The 9,195-nt window shown below is 34.6% G+C and overlaps 1 pseudogene; it reads left to right on the forward strand.

Moving 5' to 3' along the window:
- The first annotated feature begins 2,055 nt into the window (after positions 1-2,055).
- LOC149552754 (phosphomethylpyrimidine synthase, chloroplastic pseudogene) lies at positions 2,056-3,871 on the forward strand (annotated as a pseudogene).
- The last annotated feature ends 5,324 nt before the right edge of the window (positions 3,872-9,195 follow it).

Below are 9,195 nucleotides of genomic sequence, written 5' to 3' on the forward strand. Positions count from 1 at the left end.
CTTACACACAATTCAAGATGCTAACACATGCAAATGGAGTGACACATCAACATGCCAACTAGACATGTAAACTCACACTTAATTACATTATTTGCAAAAAATATATTTACAAAACAAATAATAAGTGTAGGAATTATCCAAGGTTGAGACACCTTATTCCTAACATTCTCCCACTTGTCGAATACCTTGTAAGAGTAGTAGGAACATAAAAGGAACTAACCGCTATAGGCTGAAAGGCCCATAGACTCCAAACACCATCTAAAATTCTTCGTGGCCACTGGTTTTGTCAATGCATTTGAAATATTCTTTATAGTATCTACCTTCTCCAAATTTACCTTTCCATCTTCCACCATATCTCTCACAAAGTGAAATGACACATCAATGTGCTTTGTTCTGGCATGGAAATTTGGATTCTTTGAAAGGAAAATAACACTCTAACTGTTGCACCAAGTAGTAATTTGTCCTACATCAACATCAATATTAGAACACAATCTCCTAAGACAAATGGATTCCTTACAAGCATGAGTAGTGTAGGTGCACTTTCAGTACACCATTTTTAAACTTTAAAATCCGCCTTCCATGAAAAGAAATTCCCTTAATATGTTCCTTGATTTTACTAATGTGTTCTCATGAAGTTGAATTGGTTTGAAGACCCATAATGCAACATTCCAAATTCTCTAAGTTTGAGGAGTTTAGAGTTCAAAGATTAGTCTCACAGTTCAAATTCCCAGAATTAATGCAATTTCCAAGATCAAGTGTGTTTGATATTAGTTTTCAATCAAAGACTTCTAGATTTTATGATCAAAGGATAATGACTACAGATATGTATTCAAATTTTACTTATAACAAAAAAAGCAAAAAATGAACTCTGAAGGTAAAATCCCACTAGTGGAGAAGTCAAAGTCTCATTTTCCATCTGAAAAGAGGAAATGCAAAATCTTGATTTTAAATGAAAAGGCACAAATTTATAACATCAAGATTGCATGCTCAATGCAATTCATGAAACAATTGACAAAAAATAGTGATCACAATAAAGAAGTGGAAAATTTGATGTCACGGTCCATTTCTAGTTTTCTCCCACTGGATAAGCTAAAAATAAATTTTCCACTAATCGACAGTCCCTGTTGAAAATCTTGACAGAGGCATTGGAGGAACAAAGAATGGAGTTTATTGAACTCTTAATGTATATAGACTATCCTATACAATGAATTATAATCAATGATGGAGAATAACTTTGCATGTTTTCTGCAATGGTCAATCTCATTATACAGGAAAGCCAAATTCATCATGCAAACCCAAGTTTGAGAGAAAGATGAATATTCTCAATGCCATTTTTGAAGTTGAAATCGAGGCCGAGTAGCATCTAGCATGTGAAAAATATGATTATGTTTGATAGGAATGACAGAGAAAACCCACATCCACATGGAATATGGAGATCACCGAGTGTATTATCAACTAAGAAATGAACCCAAATTGTTCAAAAAAATGTCTCAAGTGTAATAGAAAGAAGTTTGGATAGCATGTGTATGGGGGTTGTAGTAATGGGTATATCATACTCCAGCTAAAGTTAGATATAGCACTGCATCATATGTAAAGAGCCTAAGCTTGATAATATATAGAAGCAAAATAAGACGCAGTTTACTTCACATGTCATTTATCATCATATAGGTGGGAGTCCAATATGTCAAAATAAAAGCATATGATGCATATGATCTATTCGAAATAATGTTTTTGTATTCATAAATAAAACTTCGCGCTCAAAGTCAAGTGCCCATATACAAATATGGCTTGTGGTTAATCATCAAGATTATGAAATGAGATTGTTGACACCAAGGAATGACTCCTTCCAACTTATAACTGCTAACATTAAGAGAGAAATCTTATGAAAACATTATCAGGGTTTTCAAATGCTTCAAATTATTGATTTCATAAAAAGGGAAGTTTGCAAAGTTTAAAGACATTATGAGCTCATGGATGTGTTGGATTCAATGCCCAAGTCCGTGCTTCAAGGGAAGCCCCATGACAAATAAAGATACTTGCACATATTCAAAAGTCATGACGTGCATGTTAGAAACTTCAACTTCACTTGTGCATAATGATATCTATGCTTTAGGTCATAGTAGCCAAGGGGATGTTATGAAAGTAGCATGGGTCATATCCTTTGGAGGTACTGACAATTTCCATAAAATATCAATTGTTGGAAGTGGAAAAAATGACATTAGGAGGCTCAGGAATTTAGGGATAAGGGCTACATTAATGGTAGGTCCTTCTATTGGATTGGGGAAGGAAATGCACAATTGACATATAGTGGACCCATCAACTCCATAGTTTTTTGCCACTTCCACCATTTGAGCAATGTTTCCCCAACAACACAAAGGAATCCAAAGAAGTTATTCATAAGCCAAATGGCTTCGTCATGCATGTTCCATTTTGTCCCATACACTTTTCTAAAGAAGAGCCTTATTTTGATGTATATGATATAAGTGGTCCTCAAAATATAAATCCTCAGATTGGTCTTCCTAAGATTAGAAAGGAATGAATTGAAATCTGTGAAAGACATGATGATCATCACTTCACATAAATGCTTTATGCAAAACAACGTATGATAACTGAAGAGATGTTGTTTTGTGCTACAAGAGAGAATGTTGATGTTGAATTTGTTTGTTCTAAGGTGGCCTATGGTCATGTTATTATTCCTTCAAACAAGAAACATCTGGAGTTGGAGCCTATGATAGTTCAGAGAAACTTTTTGGTGAAGGTAAATGCAAATATTAGAAACTCAGCTATGACAAGCTCAATTGAAGAGGAGGTTCAAAAGTTACAGTGGGAAACCATGTGGGGTGTAGCTACCATAATGGACTTATCCACTGGTTGACACATTCATGAAACTTGTGAGTGGATTTTGCTTAATTCTTCTATGCCAATGGGTACAATACCAATATATCAAGCTCTTGAAAAGGTTGATGGAATTGGTGAGAAGCTGACTTGGGAGATTTTTAAGAAAACTCTAATTGAACAAGATGAACAAGGAGTAGACTATTTCACAATACATGCTGGTGTTCTGCTTCTTTATATTCCTCTAATTGCAAAGTGAATGACTAGAATTGTGTCTCGAGGAGGCTCCATTCATGCAAAATGGTGCTTGATATATCATAAAGAGAATTTTGCATATGAGCAGTGGGATGAAATCCTTGATATTTGCAACCAATATGAAATTTCTCTTTCTATAGGAGATGGCTTGAGACCTGGTTCTATTTATGATGCCAATGATGCTACACAATTTGTAGAATTTTCTACTCAAGGCGAGCTTACTTGTCATGCTTGGGAAAAGGATGTACAGGTGATGAATGAAGGACCTGGTCACATCCCAATGCATAAGATCCCTAAAAACATGGATAAACAACTAGATTGGTGTAATGGGTCACCATTTTACACACTTATCCCACTCAAACTAGATATTGCTCCTAGCTATGATCATATAACCTCAGCTATTGGTGCTGCTAATATAGGTGCACTTGGTATTGCATTTCTCTGTTATGTGACTCCTAAAGAAAATCTTGGCTTGCATAATCGAGATGATGTCAAGGCTAGTGTCATAGCATACAAGATTGGTTCCCATGCAACAAATTTAGCAAAACAACATCCTCTTTCTCAAGAATGGGATGATGCTTTGAGTAAGGCACACTTTGAATTTTGCTGGAAAGATTAGTTTGCATTGTCTCTCGATCCTACTACTGCTCAGGAATTTTATAGGAAAAGATATCAATGGGGTGATCCAATTTATATTATCTTAATGGAAGATGAAGAGGCAGAGGTGAATCTCTTACAAATGCAAAATCATTTTTTTGAAGCATCTCAATTCTGCACTTGACAATTGGGTCGATCCTACATATTAATAGTTTTTCCTATAGGGAGACTCAAGAGATGTTACATATGCCATGTGTCAAAGAGTATGCTTTCTTCAAAATATTAGCTAGGGGGTTACCATCTTGAAAAATCAGTTATCTTGAGAATTGAAGGGTCACGAATAGGGAAAGGAGGTTAAATATGGAACTCAATGCTATTGAAGGGTTTCTTCATTTCTGCAAAAAAGTAGGCATTATTGGAGTAGAAGGGAGGGAATTTAATTTTTGTATTTTGGTTTATGCATTAGAGATTAATAATCAATTTTTGTAACAAACTTGGTGGAGAATGCAAGCAAATGTAGTCAAAGTGTTGTGTTTGTTGTGTTTAAAACAAGAAAGGTTTTGTTATGAATCAGAGTACTTGAGCATCACTTTTTCTGATTATTTTCAATTAGAGTATTGTTATAATTAGTTTTGAGAACTTCCTTGCATTCTTATCTAAATGGTGAGTGGGTGATAGATCAGAGTACTATCATTCATTCCTATTGTAAGGATTAGTATGTTTAATCTTCATTTTCATTCCATGTCATTGCATTTGCATAATCAGTAACATCATTACATTACCAATGTCGAGAAGTCATAGGAATTGTGGGTTCTTGGCATTGGCTAGGTTTAGGAACTAAAATCTATCTGAGTTAGTTCTATCTAGGGCTGGCTTGGTTTTCGTCTTCCCTTCTCAGGTTAAGAACGTACCAAATTAGTTTAGGAATAAACAAGATTCATTGAATATCATTCAAAAAGGGAACCGTACTTTTCAATTTAGAGGAAATTTACTAGCCTAATGATAGATTATTCAACTATTGGTGTCGGGTCATTCTTTCAGATTTGGGCATTTAAGAGTTATAATTAAAAAGAACAAATATTTTTACCAATAGATTTTTGGAAACTCTACTGGGGAAGTGGAAAATAATATTAGTGATAAATTTTACTTCCTTAGTTTATTTATTATCTCTACTACTTGGAGATTGGCGACTTTGTTTTGAATTCTTAGAATTTTTGGTGAAGCAGTTCGGTGCTTTCATTTTTAGAATTTGAGGTACCTCCCCAAGGATGGAGGTTGGAAACTCTATTGAAGAATATTTCTTGAAATATTTATAAATTTTAAAAGATTGGATGCCAGTGAACGATGAAGATATTTCAGACATCTTTATCTTTATCCCAAGATTCAAAAACCCAATTGAAGAAGTTACAGAAGATATGGCAAGAAGTGTGAACTGGTTGAAGGCTACCTATTGCTCTTTCCTCATCAAGAAGAAACCTCCTATGCAAGAACCCAAGGAACAAGAGCATGCATGTGAAGATCCTCAACAAGTTGAAAATGAGGAGCCTAACATCATCTCATTACATGTCTTGCATGAACAAGAAGAAAAGAAACACATACAAGATGACCTTCAAGTAGGTAATGATGGGTGTTCTTATAATTTACACTTTCAACCTGATGGTTTGAATGAGTAAAAGGTCAATTGTTTTGAGAATAAATAAAGTTTTAGTTTGAAGTTTGATCCTATGTTAATAGAAAGCAATATTCAAGATGTATTGGTTCTAGTGGTATGCTATAGTAAAATTTTGTCATGTCCAATAGATGAAGGATCATTGTTTATGAACTCTTCCTTTGAGTTTCAAGATAAAAGTATGGTTGGGATTAAAGAAGTTAAAAGGTTACAGTAATTGATACCATCCACCTCTTCAACAAACACAATACCTTGTACATAAGAGGTTATCTCTTAGCTCTTATCGATTATTGAAGAATGGGATGCTCCTCCAATAGCTTCAGGTATTGATTCATCATCATATGTCACTATTTTGGATAGAAGATTTTCAGATTTAATTTGTAAGGAGGATAAGGAAATTATTTTAGTTGAGGTTTATCCTAAAACTAGAGAGGCATGTTCAATTGAGGTTGTCATGTATGCTGAAAATCCTCCAAATCATGATAGTCCCAAGTGTTTAAATGATAAAGTTAATGAAGTATTTTCTTTGGAGATATTTGAGCAATGTTCATTTCAATTTGAGTTTTGGAATGGCCTCAAATCTTCCATGCAAAAGGATAAAGAAAAGCTGGAATTATATGATGAAACATGGCTCTTTGGGAATAATATTTGGCTTACAAGATTTCTTCATTTTATTGAGTTGATTTTTTAGTATTGAGGTGGTAATTAAATTTTAGCTAAGATGGATTACTTCATTGGGATACCATGCATTGTTTTGGAATGCCTCCTTCTTTCCAAAACTAGTTACTAGCCATGTATGAGTTTCATTATGCTCTCCCTCCTTTTGGTGAGGTTTCCTCACCTATTTGTAAATACATTTTTCTTTCCAATTTTGGCTTGCTCAGTTTAGTCTTTCCTTGCATTGTTGTGTTGCTGTTCACTTTCCCAATTTTGGTTTTGCCTTTCTCTCCTCCACCCTCCTGGCAAGAAACTCTATTTTTACCCTCTTCTTGGCTTGAATCTATAGCCCAGTGGATAAGGCTTGGTTTGTAAAACCTGAGATTCTGGATTCTTTACATACTTTGCAACACATAATCCCCATTCAGAGCCAGTTGTAGGTGCACTTTTAGTACACCATTTTTAAACTTTAAAATTCACCTCCCATGAAAAGAAATTCCCTTAATGTGTTCCCTAGTTTTACTAACATTTTCTCATGAAGTTGAATTGGTTAGAAGACCATAATGCAACATTCCAAATTCTCTAAGTTTTAGGAGTTCAAAATTCAAAGATTAGTCTTATGGTTCAAATTCCTAGAATTAATGCAATTTCCAAGATCAAGTGTGTTTGATATCAGTTTTCAATAAATGGCTTCTAGATTTTATGATCAAAGGATAATGAATATGGATATGTATTCAAATTTCACTTATAATAGAAAAAGTGGAAAATGAACTCCGAAGGTAAAATCTTGCCAGTGGAAAAGTCAAAGTCTCATTTTCCCTCTAAAAAGAGGAAATGCTAAATCTTGATTTTAAATGGAAAGTCATGAGTTTATAACATCAAGATTGCATGTTCAATGTAATTCATGAACCAATTGACACAAAATAGTGATCGCAATAACGAAGCAGAAAATTTGATTTTCGCAGTCCATTTCTAGTTTTTTGCCACTGGAGAAGCTAAAAATAAATTTTTTGCTAATGGGAAGTCCCTGTTGAAAATCTCGATAGAGGCATTGGAGGAAAAAAGAATGGAGTTTATTGAAGTCTTAATGATTATAGAATATCCTACACAATGAATTATAATCAATGATGGAGAATCACTTTGCATGTTTTCTGCAACGGGTAATCTCATTATACAAGAAAGCCAAATTCATCATGCAAACCTAAGTTTGAGAGAAAGATGAATGTTCTCAAAACTATTTTTGAAGTTGAAATCGAGGTTGAGTAGCATCCAACATGTGAAAAATGTGATTATGTTTGATAGGAATGACAGAGAAGACCCACATCCACATGGAATATGGAGATCATCAAGTGCATTATCAACTAAGAAATGAACCCAAACTGTTCAACAAAATGTCTTAGGTGCAATAGAAAGAAGTTTGAATCGCATGTGTACGGGGGCTATAGTAATGGGTATATCACACTCCAGCTAAAGTTAGATATATCATTTCATCGTATGTCAAGAACTCAAGCTCGATAAATATATAGAAGCAAAATAAGATGTAGGTTGCTTCACATGTCATTTATCATCATATAGGTGGGAGCTTGATATGTCAAAAGAAAAGAATATGATACATGTGATCAATTCAACATAATGTTTTTGTATTCATAAATAAAACTTTGTACACAAAGTCGAGTGCCCATATACAAATATGGTTCACGGTTAATCACCAAGATTATGAAATGAGATTGTTGACACCAAGGAATGGCTTCTTCTACCTCATAACTGCTAACATTATGAGAGCAATATTATGAAAACATTATTAGGGTTGTCGAATGCTTCAAATTATTGATGACATAAAATGGGAAGTCTACAAAGTTTAAAGACATTATGAGCCCATGGAATTAGAGGATTCAATGCTCGAGTCCATGCTTCAAGGGAAGTCTAGTGAAAAATAAAGACACCAACACATATTCAAAAGGCATGGTGTACATGTCAGAAACTTCAACTTCACTTGTGCATAAGGATATCTATGCTTCGGGTCATAGTAGCCAATGAGATGTTATGAAAGTAGGATGGGTCACATCCTTTGGAGGCACTAACAATTTCCATAAAATATTAATTGTTGGAAGTGGAACAAATGACATTAGGAGGCTCAAGAATTTAGGGATAAGGACCACATTGATGGTAGGTCCTTCTATTGGATTGGGGAAGGACAAGTGCAGTTGACATACAGTGGACCCATAAGCTCCAGAGTTTTTTTTCGCTTCCACCATTTGAGAAATGTTTCCCCAATAGCACAAAGGAATCCAGGGAAGTTATTCATAAGCCAAATGGCTTCATCATGCATGTTCCATTTTGTCACATACACTTGTATGAACAAGAGCCTTATTTTGATACATATGATACAAGTGGTCCTCAAAATATAAATCCTTAGATTAGTCTTCCTAAGATTAGAAGGGAATGGATTGAAATCCATGAAAGACGTGATGATTGTCACTTCACAAAAATGCTTTATGCAAAACAAGGTATGATAACCAAAGAGATTTTTTTTGTGCTACAAGAGAGAATGTTGATGTTGAATTTGTTTGTTCTAAGGTGGCCCGTGGTCGTGCTATTATTCCTTCAAACAAGAAACATTTGGAGTTGGAGCCTATAATAGTTGAGAGAAACCTTTTGGTGAAGGTAAATGCAAATATTGGAAACTTGATTGTGACAAGATCAATTGAATAAGAGGTTCAAAAGTTATAGTAGGCAACCATGTGGGATGCAGATACCATAATGGATTTGTCCACTGGTCAACACATTCATGAAACTTGTGAGTGGATTTTGTGTAATTCTTCTGTGCCAGTGGGTTTTCTTCTTCTGTTCTTGGGTTAAGAATGTACCCAATTAGTTTAGGAATGAAAAAGATTCATTTAATATCATTTGAAAAGGGATATGTACCTTTAAATTCAAAGGAAATATACCATCTTGATGATAGATTATCCAACTGTTGGTGTCAGGTCATTCTTTCAGATTTGGGCATTTAAGAGTTACAATTAAAAAGAACAAATTTGTTTACCAACAAGTAGCAGCCATGTACTCAGCTTCTATAATGGATGAAGCAACCAAAATTTTTTACTTACTCATCCAATTGATGGTACCACCAAACATAGTGAACACATAAGCACTGGTGGATCTCCTGCTGTCAATATCACTTG

The sequence above is a fragment of the Cupressus sempervirens genome, chromosome 6, assembly GCF_028749045.1.
Source record: "Cupressus sempervirens isolate cs-2001-9-10 chromosome 6, ASM2874904v1, whole genome shotgun sequence".
NCBI lineage: Eukaryota > Viridiplantae > Streptophyta > Pinopsida > Cupressales > Cupressaceae > Cupressus > Cupressus sempervirens.